Consider the following 15965-nt stretch of genomic DNA (forward strand, 5'->3'; position numbering starts at 1 on the left):
AACTTCTGGAGGGCTGCTGCACAAGATTCCTGTTCATAGAAATGCAAACGAAGATGCTAGTTCTGCATCAATTAATAAATTCCTCCCCCATCCTTGATTGGTTATATATATGGATCTACGTTCTGTGACTGTAACATTTTACTGGTTCCCCCAGTAATTAATGAGTTAAATGAAGTCCAAGTCACATGTACATTTTATATTTGCATGAGTTACAATTTTCCAGGGCTTTCCTGATGGCTCAGCAGTAAAGAATCTGCCTGCAATGCAGGAGTGCAAGGAGACACAGGTTCGATCTCTGGGTCAGCAAGATGCCCTGGAGGAGGGAATGCAATCCACTCTAGTGTTCTTGCCTGGAGAATCCCATGGACAGAGGAGCCTGGTGGGCTACAGTCCCTGGGGTTGCAAAGAGTCAGACACAACTGAAGTGACTTAGCATGCATGCATGATTTTCCACTTTAAATAATTGTCTTTAACCATGTTAAATATCTGTCTCAGACTTCCCTCGTGGTCCAGCGGCTAAGACTCCTTACTCTGAATGCAGGGTTCAATCCCTGTTCAGGGAACTAGATCCCACAGGCTGCAGCTAAGAGTTTCCATGCCACAACGAAGGCCCAGTGCAGCCCAATAAACAAATAATAAATGTATTTAAAAAATCAGTATCTGTCTCGTGCTTAAGCTAAAGGAATAGAGAAGGAGGGGAGGAGAGGAGAGCAGGGTAGAAGGACACAGGAGAAGAGAAGAGAAAAGAAAGGAAGTCAGGAGGGAAGGACTGAGGCAGAGAAGGGGTGGGAGAGGAACAACATAACCCCGGAGGAAGCCGAAGAAAAGAATCCTCTTGTCCTGCAAGCACGCGAATGCTCTTCCTTTGCTTGAAGGAAAAGTCTTGATTTTGAGTCAGCTATGAGAGGCCCTCTCCATTCCTCAGTCCAAAAGGGAACGTATTTTCTGCCTCTCTTGTTTCCCAGGTCACCAGTTATATTAAGCCACGGTCCCTTGGTGGCTGCTGTCTACAATTTTTCCACTCTCCACCCTTTTGAGTCAGATTGCAAAATAAGGACATTTTGAAACTTGGACTTTCGGTGATGAAGTTGAAGAATTGTGGCCCAGGACTCTTGGGCTCTGCGGAGCTGGGCAGGGTCCTTCTTGAGGATCTTGTTTAGATCAGTAACAGAAAGGCAAGCAGTGCTACCAGGCTGCTCCCATGGGTGCTCAGACCCTAGCCTGGGCTCCTAGGGGAGACTCTCGCCGTGTTCCCAGGCCTTCCCCAGCGCAGAACATGGCTGCTCCTGTGGCACCCTGTCTGGAGATTAGAAATAAGCTCTTTGCCCTGAAATGTCCCCACAGGCCTGGCACGGATCTGAAATCTAGAGAGTCAGTCATCATCATTCTAACAAGCCCTTAATAATCTGTCCTCAATCAATCTTTCCAAGCTTATCTCCTGCCACACCTGCCTCGCATCCTGCATTCCAGCCAGGCCAGCCTACCTGCTAGTCCCCTGAACAAATTAATGTTTCCACACCTCTGCCTTTGTGCTCGCTCTTCACTCCTATCTCGGTTTGGAATGCCTTTTCCCTTTCTCCTTTGCCCAATGGCATCATCATCATGCTTTCCACTGATTTCCAGGCAGAGTGAATTATTTCCTTCCTTAAGCCCTCGAGTGTACTTTACATGCATCTGTACTTGGACAGAACGCTCATCACTCTAGTTTGTAATTATTTGCCTGTCTGCCAGTCTGTTCTTCAAGGGCAAGAGCCCAGGCTTTTTCATGGTCTGTCCTGGTACTTGGCTTAGTGCCTGGCACATTCATGCAGTCATTTCACAAATGTACTGACCACTGACTATGAGAAATAAAATGGATACAGACATAAACGGATGAGAAAAAAAACAGTTCTCTGTCCTTACGGAGCTTATATTCTTGTTGGGAAGGCAAACAACATGCAAATAAACAGAAATAAGTAATATATCAGGTTGTGATAAATGATAGAAGAACAACCGAGGGGGCGAACAGGCCAATGGCACAGAGGATGAGGAAGGGTGTTATTTTAGACAGGACAGTCAGGGAAAGCCTCCCTGCCTAAGATGGCATTTAAATAAGGACCTGAAGGAGGTGAGGGCGTGGGTCACGAGGACAACTAGGGCAACAGCATACCAGGCAGAGGGAATAGCAAGAGCCGGAGTCTGAGATGGGAGCATATCTGCTGAGTCCATGGGACTGCAGACAGGGGGTGGATATGGCCACAGGAGTGAGTGATAGGGAAGCTGCAGACAGGGGCTCCAATAAATTATTAAGAAGCAGGGGCCAGAGCACTTGGAACCTTCAGGCCTAGGCAGAAGCTTCTGTTTTTACTGCAAGTGAGATGGGGAGCCATTGCAGGGATTTGAGGAGAAGAGAGACAGTCTAACTTAAGTTTATGAGCATTCATGATCTTATGTGACCTCCTGGCTGTCTTTGGAGAACAGACTGTCTGTGATGGGTGCTCACAAAGATCATAGGTGTGGCATGCGTACATGGTAAGCCGCTTCAGTTGTCCTACTCTTTGCGACCCTATGGACTGTAGCCCACCAGGCTCCTCAGTCCATGGGATTTTCCCGGTAAGAATACTGGAGTGGGTTGCCAGCCCCTGCTCCAAGGGATCAGGTAATGTGTGACCAGATGCAAATGGCCCTTGAGGACAGCATGGGTTTATCCTTGATTGGACAGGAAATGGGAGCATTTGCTCCCTTTATATTCTGCTTCTCCTTTAGAGAAGTGCCCCAGCCAATGAAGGTTTTCTGCCCCTGGGCACTCAATGAGCCTGGAGAGACCAAATAGAATTCGTGGTAAATAAACAGGGAACCTGGCCTGCCAAACTGACAGTTCTGACTTTGCCTGTAACCACACACCCAAAAAGTCAAGGCAGACTTCCTGGAGGAGGTTGGGGGCTGGGGGCTGGTGGTCAATTACCCAGTGACTCACAAAATTCAAAGCATGGCGGCAGAAACTAGCCTTTCACAACCCAGCACTGCCGCAGTATGGCTGCTGGTTCTGAGTCACCTTCAGGATGGTCCCGGCAAGTGAGCTCTTAAAAAAAAAAAAGCTTGGCTGGGGGAAGGAATGAACGACTTTGCCCACCTAGTCCTTCCAAGCCCCTTTCCAGACGTATCTGATAAGGCCTCACTGTTAAAATACCCAATAGAAGTTGAAGACTCCACCCTTCCAAAGAATGGAATCTGTAACGGTGGAATTTCAAGCACCTGGTAAGGCCGGCCCCTAACCAGCTTTAGGCCATCACGGGAGCGCCTCTATTTGTATTACAAAAAAGATTCCAACTCCCACCTCCCTCCTCCCGCGGCCAGGTAGGGAGGGATGGCGGGTTCCCGGGGCCTGCCCGCCGCCGGGTCGGGTCCTGGTGTGCAGGGGCGGCGGCGGTGCGTGCAGTGGAGGCCGGCGCTCGGCAGGGGGCGCAGAGGACCCGCTGGGCGCGTCCGGAGCCCCGCTTCCAGTTTTTGCTTCCTGCCGGGAGGCTACGTGTCCCCCCGCCCCGTGGCCACACCGCCCAAACGCTCGTCCAGCTTCCGGGCGGGTGTGGCCGTCCTCGGGAAGCGCCTTCCTAGGCCATCATCCCTCAGTCCCCCTTCCCGGCCGCTGCCTCAGCCCATTTTCCGGTTGCGCCACCTCCTGCAAAGGCTACCCCTTGTTCCCACAATTCCTTCCCTTCCAGGTGTGGCCGGTGGTGGTCAGGGTGGGGCATGATCGGGAGGAAGAGGGCCCGAGACTCCGGACCGTGAGGATGAGAGGTTTTGTAGAAAGAAGCTGCAGGTGAGAGGTCAGAGCCAATTTCATCCCTCCCCCAGCCCTTGCCTTTGGTCCGCGTGGTCCCAAGCCTTGGGGCTGGACACATAGGTGGGGGCCAAGAGTAGAGCCCCAGGCCCAGAAAAGGAGGGCTGGTATCTGCTCTGTTTACCTGTGCTGGGCCTGGGAGGGGGCAATCACTATTTGAATGAATGAAAGAAACAGAAAGAAAGAAATGAAAGTGGCCTCTCTGCCCAAGACTTGGCTCTGGCCCACCCTGTGCTGGCACATTACTCACTTTTGCTCCTTACCTGCCAGCCTCCCGAAAATCATCTTTCCACACCCCACAACATTCCTTGCACTTCCTTCCACTGCTCAAAACCTTGCACTAGCTACAGTCCACCAGGTTAAAAAAAGGTGCTGGGCTTCCCAGGTGGCTCTAGTGGTAAAGAACCTGCCTGCCAGTGCAGGAGACATAAGAGATAAGGGTTTGATTCCTGGGTCAGGAAGATCCCCTGGAGGAGGGCATGGCAACCCACTATAGTATTCTTGCCTGGAGAATCCCATGGACAGAGAAACCTGGTGGGCTATGGTCCATAGGGTCGCAAAGAGTTGGACATGACTGAAGCAGCTCAGCACACACACAGCCTTTTGATCCAAATCTCTTCTCCTCGAATTCAAAGCTCCTACAGTGTTTCCACAACCTACTTATGGTAATGGAGAAGGCAATGGCACCCCACTCCAGTACTCTTGCCTGGAAAATCCCATGAACAGAGGAGCCTGGTAGGCTGCAGTCCATGGGATCACAAAGAGTCGGACACTACTGAGTGACTTCACTCACTCACTTATGGTACAAGCCACACTCTTCTATTTGAATCAGCTGTCTAGCTGTACTAAATCAACTCAGGTTTTCAGAACATAACTTGAACTGGCCTTCCTGCTGGGGGCAGCCCATTGCCTCTATCAACAACACCTTCTCCCTTGCCTCCAAACCTTTCTTTTCCTTCAGTCTACCCTTAAGCCTCATTCACTTCTTTCATGAAGCATTCCCTCACTTTTTCAGCTCATAGTCAATTTTCTCAGCTCTGACCTTCTATAGCATATATTCCTTAGCCTTTTTCTGGTACCAGTTACCTATGGTGTTTTTTCATATAGTACTTATATATCTATGTTTTCTCTCCCACTGAACTGTAAACTTTTGGAAGACAGGGTCCAAATCTTATTTATCTCCCACTTCATCACACATTTATTGGGCATGTACTACGTATCAAGTATTGAGAAGTATTCATTGTAGCATATATGGTCCCAAAGGAGTCTAGGACATAGTCCACCACAATGAAGTTGGGGAGAAAAGAAGATATGGGGCTTGAGGAAAAGGATAGAGTGTGGCTCTGTCATGGAGCACTCACTAGGAAAGTCCCAAATGACTTTCTTTGGGAGGACTCAGCATCCTGGATTAGGAAGCTGTCTCATTCTCTAAGGGTGTGTCTGCTCATTCATGCAGCCACTCACTCACTCCCTCATTCATTCATTCATTTGATAAATATTTGTTGAGTGCCTACTTTATCCAGGTGTCTCATACTGCAGCCCCAGAGCTGGCTGGTGTACGTGTGTGTGTTGGGGAGGAGTAGGAACTTGGAAAGTTTTTAGTGTGAGTTGCTTCTTTGTCAGTTCCTGTTCAGAGGCATAAGTTCTGCCAGAAATGGTTTGCAAAAGACTGGGTGAATGTGGCAAGAGCTGAAAAACCTGGGATTTCATGGAGGGAGGGAGGAGTTTCAGCCTTTCCCAAGGGTAAGGTGCCCTGACTTTGCCCTGTAGTTCACTTTGGAACAGCTTACTCCACCAGAAAGCATCTGTACTTTGAAGTTTTTACTCCATGATCACTTGAGGTTTTCCAAACACTCTTCTGAGGTTATGTCCATTTGCCAGATGGAAAAACTGAGGCTGGGAGATTTACGTTTCCTCCAAAGTCACTGGGCTATGCCAAAGGTGGGTCTAGACCAGATCATTAATATCCCAATCTCAGCTTCATTGCAGGGGACATCCCAGATACCTTTGGGACAATATACGCTAGATATAACACCTGAAATGTAGTAGATGCTTAACCTTCTTGGTCTGCATGTACACCCAGGCCTGTTGAGGAGCCAGAGGAAAGAGATTTCTGGGTCCCCAAGGAGGCAAGCCTTTGGAATAGAACATTTTAAATTTTATATGAAAGAGATGGCCCCCACCATATCTGCCTACTAGCAACTTTCCATTTCTCATTCAGAAATTCAACAGAAACTAATTACCAAATCCTAACTCTAGTTGACTTCCAAACTCTAATCTTAGTGCCCAAATTCTAACCACTCATCTAAATTGTTCATTCCCTAATTCTAACTGGAACACATCCACCCGCTAAGGGCAACTCAGCCCCTCTCATATCCTCACTCACTGGCAGCCAGATGCTATCTTTAATATCCTTCATATAACCCACAGTGGGCCAAAACTGCTGCCCTAGCATTCTGAAGCAAGAAGTTCCAAAATGAGAGTGCAAGCAGCCCAGCAGAGGCTGGTCACACCACAAAGCTGTCTTTGTTACGAAAGTGCCCCCTTTCCTCTCCAGGTACCCAGGCCTTCATGTTGTCCCTGAGCCCTCCTGGAAGTGGGAGAAAAGATTAGGGTGTTAAATCTTCTAGAGATTTTTCGGGAGACCATTAACAGGCAAAGCTAACTGGAAGAGATGAAGTATGAATGGAGATTTCCAGCCATTTGGCTTTCATTCAACATTGTACGAACAATTAAAAGCCCTAGAACAATTGAAAGCCCTAGGGCACCCAGGCAAGCTACGGTTCAGATACAGTTCCTGCCCTCAGGCACACTGCATATTCAGAGGCAACTGATTTTTCTGAGCACTTGAATTAGGTACCTGTGTTATTTAACATGTTATATTTTATTTAATCGCTACAACCCTATGGAAATGGAACTATTATTCCATTTCAGGGATTAAGGCACTAAGGCTCAGTGCTAGTAAAGTACCATGCCAAAGACTAAGTCCCTTTTCCTGCATTGTCTCTGGGTGGGGCAAGGAAGGAAAGTTTTCCAAGAAAACTTCTTCCCTGACTTCACTGAGGCTCAGTGCTAGGAAAGTACCATACCAAAGACTAAGTCCCTTTTCCTGCATTGTCTCTGGATGGGGCAGGGAAGGAAAGTTTTCCAAGAAAACTTGTTCCCTGACTTCTCTTCCGGAGTCAAGTTGGCCTCCGGCACCACCTAGTCCTAGGCCGCAAGTGTGGAGCTAGATGATTGGTTCAGATTCTCTCCAAGGCCCCACCCACCTCTGCTATGCCGAGCCTATCGCAGGCCTAGATGAACCAGATTTGCAGGCCCTGGAGGCGGAGCCAGAGGTTGTCAGAATGTCACCTGGTGTCAGTGGAAGGTCAGAGCCAGGCCCAAGGAGTTCTACACTTGTTGGTTACTATTCTTTTCGTTGGTTTCCGACTCCAGCCATTTCCTTGCTGACCACCAGGCTTCCAAGCCACTAGACAGTCATGGGCCTTCTCTGGCTTTTCATTAAAGTCACAGTCAGACTGACAATGCCACAGAGCACAAAGCCCTGCCTTAAAGGAGGCCATTCTGCTTCATGTTATATTCAAAAACAATGCTATTTAAAATGGCAACCCACTCCAGTGTTCTTGCCTGGAGAATCCCATGGACAGAGGAACCTTGCGGGCTACAGTCCATGGGGTCGCAAGAGTTGGACACGACTGAGTGACTTTCACTTGTACGTTAGGCAACTACTCTGTTCTGCTTGTGGAGGAAATGGCCCCTGCCTTTGAGGTGTTTACAATGCAGTTATGAAAAATAGACATTAATAAATACAGTATTATAATAATAGATTAGTAGAGCACTGACTGCATACCAGGTGCTGCGGCTTTCAACAAGGACTATCTCATTTAATGCACAGAAACATGAGTGTGTGTCACACCATCTTTTCTCCTGAGACATAACAGAGGTGGAAAGAGCTGAGGGAATGGCATTAGAAGAACTTAAATTTAAATTTAAATCCTGTCAAGTACCAGCTGTATTTATTTAACCAGTCTGAGCCTCAGCTTTCATATCTGCAAAATGGGAGTATTTCAACCCCTCTGGTAAAGAGATGTTTGTAACGGCTAAGTGCGATAATGCCTATGAAGTACTTAGCATGTGCGTAGGATGGAATAGATGTTTATGTGTTTATTCATCATTTTACAAATGGGTACTGAGTCCTTCGGAGAAGGCACTGGCACCCCACTCCAGTACTCTTGCCTGGAAAATCCCATGGACGGAGGAGTCTAGTAGGCTGCAGTCCATGGGGTCGCTAAGAGTCGTGTCACTTTCCCTTTTCCCTTTCATGCATTGGAGAAGGAAATGGCAACCCACTCCAGTGTTCTTGCCTGGAGAATCCCAGGGACGGAGGAGCCTGGTGGGCTGCCTTCTGTGGGGTCGCACAGAGTCGGACACGACTGAAGCAACTTAGCAGCAGTAGCAGCAACTGAGTCCTTATTATATGTCAGGCACAGTTGTAGGTACTGAGGATAAAACAGTAAATAAAACACAAAGTCTGCTTATGTTAAATGGCTTATTCAATCTTGGTTTCTTTTCTGCCTGTGTATTCCCACACATGTTCATGTTCAATAGCTCATTTTAAGTAGATATATATTCATTTACTTCATCTTTGCATCATCCTGGTCAAATTGGGATAAAAGAGGATTAATTCCATGTGATGGATGGAGAAACAGAGGCCTAGAGAGAGAGCTGATTTACACAACACATCCTCACAGCACCATGGACTTCCTTCTCCTGTGTTTCTACTGGTTTCTGGAATTATCTGATGAAGGTCTTTTTCCAGCTCTGCTGTCTCCCTCCATGAAGACAAAGCTCGTGGCTGCTGGTGCTCACCACTGTCTTCCCCATTCAACACGGTTCCTCTCAGTAACTGACGGATGCATAGACAGGTGAGTGGCCAAGGAGTTGGATGGGCAGGTGAGCCTGTAGAATAAACAAGAAGGAGGGAGGGGAGTGATTATAACAGACCTCAAAGCAGAAAGGAGCTTGGATTCAGGACTGGCTCCAGACACAGACTGGTAGGTAGCTGCCTGAAACAAATTACAGGGTCACTAGAAAGGCCCTCCCCGCTTGGCTCCTGTGCCTGACATCCCTTTTATGAAAGGAGACAGAGCCTTCTGTTTTCTGAAGTGTACAGAGCTCAGGCATGAATCCTATGTTGCTGGAGAGAGAGGAAATGCTCAGAGACTCACCTACATCCATGCTAAGGGGTAAATGACTGAGAGAGCCTTTCCTGAGAGCAAATTGTGATGAGAGGCTGTGAAGGAGGGGAGAGGAAATCAGGGAGCGAGGCCAGGACCCAAAATGGGCAACAGACACAGAAAAAGAAGTCTTAGGGCCTGAGGCCAACCTTGAGCGGACGTGTCATTTTGCCTTTTCTTCACTCAGTCCTATTGGGTATTAACAGACTTTTGGATAAATCGGGTTCTGCAAATATTTGACGTATAGAAAGCTTTCAACAAAGATGGCGTTCGGAAGCCTGGCTCGGAGGCCCCAGGATGACAACCTAATTACGTTCCTTTTAATAGCTCCTTCCCAAGTGCTCAGTCAGGGACATCTGCTGAGCCACGGTTGCACCTTCAGGGAGGAATATTTTTATCATCGAGATGCCACAAAAGGAAACTTCTGAAGGCTGGATGAAAATGGCCTCTGTGTTCCCAGAGCCTCAGGGCCCAGGTAGGTAGGGCCGAACGCTCTCCCTACCCCCTCCACCCCCAAAACAGGGCCAGGCTCCTTTTCACAGGCAGAGGAGGTGTTGACTACCTAGGAAGCTGTGGTTGTTATGTGTGTGTGTTTAAAATTTTCCTTTTGTAGTTTTCCCAGAGGTACCTACAATGTGCCAGGCTGTCTCACCCAGCTTTCCGCGTAAGCAGGGTGTCAACATGACAACTAAGGCTGATGCCAGGCCTCTCTGCTCAGTGAGTGTGGGGTCCTGTCACCGCTTCTGTCTGCTAACTGTTCTCACCCCCCAGCCCAGCTGATGATCCCTAACACAGACCTTTGTCATGTCAGAGGAAGGAAACGGAGAGACAAGCCAGGAACAGCAGCATTTCTCTGGTTTGTTTTATAGGAGCTTAGCTTGTTAGGAAGGCCAAGCGCTGATAGGCTGAAGAAGGAGATGTGTCTGGAGGGTCCCTGGGATCAATGAACAAAATGCAAGGAGCCCTAGATAGGCAACTACTCCTCATTCTCTCCTTTTCTACCGATGAGTTCCCTGGGCCCCAGAAAGGCCAATGAACTTGCCCAAGGGATTAACATGGCCCCCTGGGTTGACTCATCTATTTTCAGCCAAAGAGCCTCTTTGTGGGGAGAACTGCTCTGTTAACAGTTCATCAAATCACATTGGTAGGCCCTTGATTGAAGTGGGGCCTCTTTACCTTGGAAGCCAATTCTCTCTGACAGACAGACCCTGTGGAGCCAGAAGGAGAAAGCGGCCATCACTCTGCCTGGGCAGATCACCTGCTCCGTCCGGGAGCCAGACCCTCATCTGCCCATCTGAAAGGATCTGCTGGGAGCTGAGGGCACAACAGTGCTGTGTTTGCACTGAAAGTTATGACCCAGAAATGGTTTATGTTGATGGCAGCTGCTTTTCCTATTAGTAGTTTCTGCTGCTGCTAAGTCGCTTCAGTCGTGTCCGACTCTGAGCGACCCCATAGATGGCAACTCACCAGGCTCCTCTGTCCATGGGATTTTCCAGGCAAGAGTGCTGGAGTGGGGTGCCATTGCCTTCTCCAATGCATGAAAGTGAAAAGTGAAAGTGAAGTCGCTCAGTCGTGTCCGACTCTTAGCGACCCCATGGACTGCAGCCCACCAGGCTCCTCCGTCCACGGGATTTTCCAGGCAAGAGTGCTGGAGTGGGGTGCCATTTCTAGCACATCCTAAAGGTGCTTCCGGAGCCTTTGTGCTGATAGTTACTCCAGGTCCCTTCCAGGTTTCCAGTGAAGGAGAAGGCAAAAGCCGCAGTGTTTCCGAGCCCGTGCTGAGAAGTGCATGTAGAGTAGAGGGGGCCTTGCTGCTTTCCTCCCCCAGACAGATCTTCACTTCCCAGCCCAGAGTCCCGGGGGCCCCTTTCACTGCACTTGTACCTTCTGTTGCCCCTTCCCCTCAGCTCTCACTCGACCATCATGGACTTCTGTGGTGTCCTCGCCTTTCAACTTCAGCCTCTGTTGCTAACCAATTACCCAGTCTTTGGGTCTGCCTTTACTCACATTCTGGAGAGAGGAAATCTGGTTGCCTCAACCTGTTTTTGGCTTCAGATGCTCCTCTTGGGGTGCCAGTGTCTGGATGCACTGGTTTTGGGTCACGTGGACTTTCAGGGCCAACCCTTAACTGCCCTGCATAAAGACAAGCCTGTGCTGCTTTCCCGAAGGAGCTCTGGGGCCTAGGTTTGGCTTGGGTAGTACTCAGAGTGCTGGGGAGGGAGTGTTGGAAAAACCAAGGGAGCTCTATAGTAGGGCAAAGGCAGGCTAAGACCTTGGTGATGGGGTCCAGCCTTGGCTTTCAAAACCAAATAAACAAATAATGAAGTGTTTCAATAGGCACCATGGTGGAAAAATCTAGGAGGTACGTGGGAGGGTTGGGAGCATGCTAGTGTGCTAAGTATGTGAACTTGCCTTTTCACAACCTCTATCAAGGCCGTGATACAAATAATCAAATACTACTACCATGACTAATGCTTATCCCATGCTGACACTATTCTAGCTACCTTCCATCCAGAAACTCATTTAATCCTTAAGACAACCTCTGAAGTAAGTACTGTTCCTATTTTACCCAGGAAAAAACAGACTCAGAGAGTCTAGAAAGCCCAAGTTACACAGCTAGCAAGTGGAAGAGCTGGGATGTGCTCTTTGTGGCTTTTCTGGATAGGAGCAGGTGGGCACCTCCACCAGGCAGTTTGGGTACCACTGGAATGGCTGCCCACTTCAGCATTCTTGCCTGGAGAATTCCATGGACAGAGCAAGCTGGTGGGCTACAGTCCTTGGGGTTGCCAAGAGTTGAACATGACTGAGCGGCTTTCACTTCACCATTCAATTCAGTCCTAACTGCCCCAGAATTTCTCCCTGTCTTTTCATGCTTGCCATTCTCCCTTGGGGTTCAGAAATTCCTGCTGTCAATCATTAATGTAGTGGAGGACATATAACCTGGGAAGAGCCCTTGCCCACTCCCACTAGACCTTGAGTCCTCAGCAACTGCAAAATGAGCATGAAGACTTCACTCTTAGGAGTGAGTTATTAAAGCCTGGGGCTTAAAGGAAGTGGGTAAGCAGTGAAGGGCTCCAGGGTTAACCTTGAATTTAGGCTGAGAAAGAAGGAAATGCATGATGTATTGTATTGGGAAGCCTCAAGGCAGAAACCTTTTACCCCAATACCTATCATTCCACCATGACAGTCTTAAAGCAGCCCCAACCCACAGAACTTGCTGTTGCTGATGAAAGTGCTCTATGTCTGAGCTGTCTAGTTTGGTAGCCACTAGCCTCACGTGGCTATGGAGCACTTGAAATTTGGCTAAGTGTGACTGAAGAACTAACTTTTTAAATTTAATTCATTGAAATCTAAATGTAAACTGCCCCATGGGGCCGGTGGCTCTCACTATGGACTGAACAGTTCTTGAGGCCTCTTTTGTATATATATCTCACTGGGAGGCTCAGACCATAAGCAATTATCTGCCAAAACCTTAGTTGAGGTACTGCAAGCAGGGACAGGGTGTGGGGCTGCTGCCTTTCATCTGGCCAGTATGTGGCTTTAGAATCTTTACTCTGAATGCCTTCGAGCAGGGCAAGCACTCTCCAGTCTCCACACCCTCTCCCCGGGCCAGTGCACATATTTTGCCACCTCTGATGGCATGGGGAGTTGCAACCCTAGCCTTGGTAGAAGGCTTCAATGGGTCTCAACTTGATTTCATTTGCTGTTTATGTTAGTCCCTAGATGGAGGCCAAGTTGAGATGATTGTGTCCATTTTGTGGGTAAGAGAATGAAGGTTCCCAGAAGCCCCTAGGAAGGGCCATTCTCCCAGGCTACCTCCACCTGTCTTGTCTCATTTGCATAGACACTGGGAGCCATGGGCTGGCTTCTGGGGCTGACTTGGCCCTACTGCAGAATGTTGCCTCACCTGAGCAAGGGAGCCAGGAGAGTGCCTCTTCCCTAGCACTCCATTCTTGTTTTCATTCAAACATCATCTTGATTCATTTTTTTAAAAAATATTTATTTATTTATTTGGCTGCACTGGGTCTTAGTTATGGCATGCAGGATCTTTAGTTATGGCATGTGGGAATTTTTAGTTATGCCATGCGTGGTCTAATTTCCTAATCAGGGGTCGAACCCAAGCCCCCTGCATTGGGAGCCTGGAGTCCTAGCCACTAGGCCACCAGGGAAGTCCCATCTTGATTCATTTTTAATGCAGCACAGCTGCCATCCTGGCTTCCCTCGTGGTTCAGATGGTAAAGAATCTGCCTGCAATGTGGGAGACCTAGGTTTGATTCCTGGGTTGGGAAGATCCCCTGGAGGAGAGCATGGCAACCCACTCCAGTATTCTTGCCTGGAGAATTCTATGGACAGAGGAGCCTGGCGGGCTTCAGTACATGGGGTCGCAGAGTCGGACGTGACCAAGCGACTAAGCACAGCCCAGCTGCTGTCCTAAGGTTTGCTCAGTACACCCCTTCCACTCAACAGTGCCTGCCTGTCTGCCTGGGCTTTCAGCCTTCTGTTGTCCTTTCAAAGTCAAAAACGTTTGGAGTCCAGGTTGGAGTCCAGAATCAGCAGATTCAACTGGGTGAACTTGGGGAAAAACCCAACCCTCCAACTGTATCTTCACTGAAGCCTGTGCCTCAAGCCTTTTCTCCACACCCAACCTGATCCTAGCCCCACCCGTTTGCCCTGGCCTCACACTGCTTATCTTTTGGCTTCTGGAATTTAACACCTGCTTGACCCTCTGCCCCCTCAACCACCCAGCAGGGCCTCCCCTCAAGTTTCCTGCCTCCCTGACATGGGAGATCCTGCTGAACTGTCTGCCTTCTGCTTCCCCACCACTTACCTTCGCTTTTTGGAGCCTTCCAGTTCACACTACTAAAGCACAGGGGCCAAGCAAAGAGACCTGCCTGCCATTAGGAGGTGCAGTTATATGACCTTGGGCAAGTAATTTAACCTCTCAGAATCTCAGTTTCCAAAACCGGGATTTCCAGGGGTTGGGTTGGATTAATGATTTTTCACACTGTTTTTCCCAGGAGGGTTCCTCAGAGACTACTCAGATGGCCGGCGGTGTGGGGGGACCAAGTGGACACGATTTCCTCTACCTGCTTTGACCAGAGAATTCAACTTAATCTAATTAATGGGCCAGACTTCTAAAATGCTGCTGAAAGAGAAAGAGAGATTGAAATCTCCAGATCATATATAGTTAGATGATCCAAAAAGATGCTTACAGCTTTAACTTGATGGAGTCAAAATCTTTTCTCCCCAGTGGGTTACAGGCTACACAGCTGAGGCCCAAGTCAATGCCTGTGAAAGGAAGGAGGGAACCATGGAGACGTCTGTGGTGTTGCTTGTTTATCTCCTCTCACCAACCAGACTGAGAGACTCTGCCTTGCATTTCTCTTGCATTCTCCAGAGACCTCCCAGCGCAGGCCTGCAGTCTGGCCTCAAACCCTCTTCCTAGCTGGGAGATGGGGGAGGGAGTAGAAGTTGGGGGAAGGACCTCTGGAAGACAGAACCTATTACCCTGACCATTCGTGCTTCTGCTCAGTCACTCAATCGTGTCCAACTGTTCGGGACCCTGTGGACTGTAGCCCGCCGGGCTCCTCTGTCCATGGGATGTTCCAGGCGAGAATACTGGAGTGCATTGCCATTTCTTCCTCCAGGGAATTTTTCTGACCCGGGGATCAAACTCATGTCTCCTGCATTGGCAGGCAGATTCTTCACCACTTGAGCCACTTGGGAAGCCTTACCCCAACCATAAAATATAATAAAACAAATGCAGATGCTCTGGAGGTGAGTCCCACCTCCATTTACTACCTGGTGATCTCTGACAGAGGACTAAAGACCCTCCAAGCCCCAGTTTCTCAGCTAGGTAATAATGTTTATGATTTATTTATTGCATTGAAGTCAGACTTTGTATCTAGACCCCTCCCTCTTGTCTAGAGATGCTGTGCTCAGGGCAGGGAAGAAGGATATATTAATTACTTCTTCTGAGTGCATTAAGTCCTGAGTAGAAACCACAGCTGAAAGGTTCAGAGCTGAGACGTGAGAAGTGATAGCTTGCTAGTAAAATACAGTAAGATAAGTCTTAGAAAAACAACCACAGAGTGACGGAGGCTGGAAGAGGTGGTTTAGGAGGGAGAGAAAACAGGTGGTTCACAGGGGGAGGCCTTGAACCCTCAGCATTGGACCAGCTCACAGTACATGGAACAAAGCTGTGGGACCCACCGAGTCTTGGTCTCAGAGCTGTCGTCACATCTCCCAAAACCTGTGTCCGACTGTGACCAGTGGAGGACAGTCACAACCGGTCCTGGGGGACAAAGTGTGATGTCAGACAGGCTTGTCTTCAGTATGACACCTCTTTTTTCTGTGCTCTTTCCCACCTCTCCCATCTTCTTCAGATGCCCAGAGCCTCTGGGAAATGGAAGAATGAGCACCCTAGGGACAAGACAGGATGAGTGTATTGGAGTAGGACACCCTCCTGGAGAGGTTAGGCACCCAGTGTGAGACCTCTCTCAGAGAGGGCTGCATTCCCAGGAGATCCTAGAGAGAGGAATTCCCAAGCCAGAGTCCACGTGTGACCCACAGATGCTTGTGGGTTTGGTCAGATCATGAAAATGTCAAGAGTTCTGTAAATGAAAAAATTAATTGTTGGTATTAAAAAATAGGTATTTAATTAAAAGGACTTTTAAAAATAAAATTTAGATTTCTGGCTTCTTTTGGAAAATTGGAGAACTGAAAGTGTTGGGCATATATTCCCATTGAGCTGAGCAGCTGCTACTTTCCTTAAACACTCATTAAAACATCTGCTTTAACATCTGCCACGTCCTCACCGCTCCCTATTACTCCCATGGCATCTGAACTTGTGACCTTTGACTTTATCCAAAGAAATGACCCAGGCATAGGAACCATAAAGCCAA

At 48.5% G+C, this 15965-nt stretch overlaps 1 long non-coding RNA gene across 1 annotated transcript; it reads left to right on the top strand.

Annotated features, from left to right (window-relative positions):
- The first annotated feature begins 3620 nt into the window (after window positions 1-3620).
- On the top strand, window positions 3621-15721 carry LOC138989992 (uncharacterized). Its single transcript, XR_011466184.1, has 4 exons — window positions 3621-3799; window positions 8643-8748; window positions 9388-9535; window positions 14079-15721. It is a non-coding gene; the product is annotated as an uncharacterized lncRNA (long non-coding RNA).
- Window positions 15722-15965: the final 244 nt, after the last annotated feature.

Source organism: Bos mutus, chromosome 11 (assembly GCF_027580195.1).
Source record: "Bos mutus isolate GX-2022 chromosome 11, NWIPB_WYAK_1.1, whole genome shotgun sequence".
NCBI classification, from domain to species: domain Eukaryota; kingdom Metazoa; phylum Chordata; class Mammalia; order Artiodactyla; family Bovidae; genus Bos; species Bos mutus.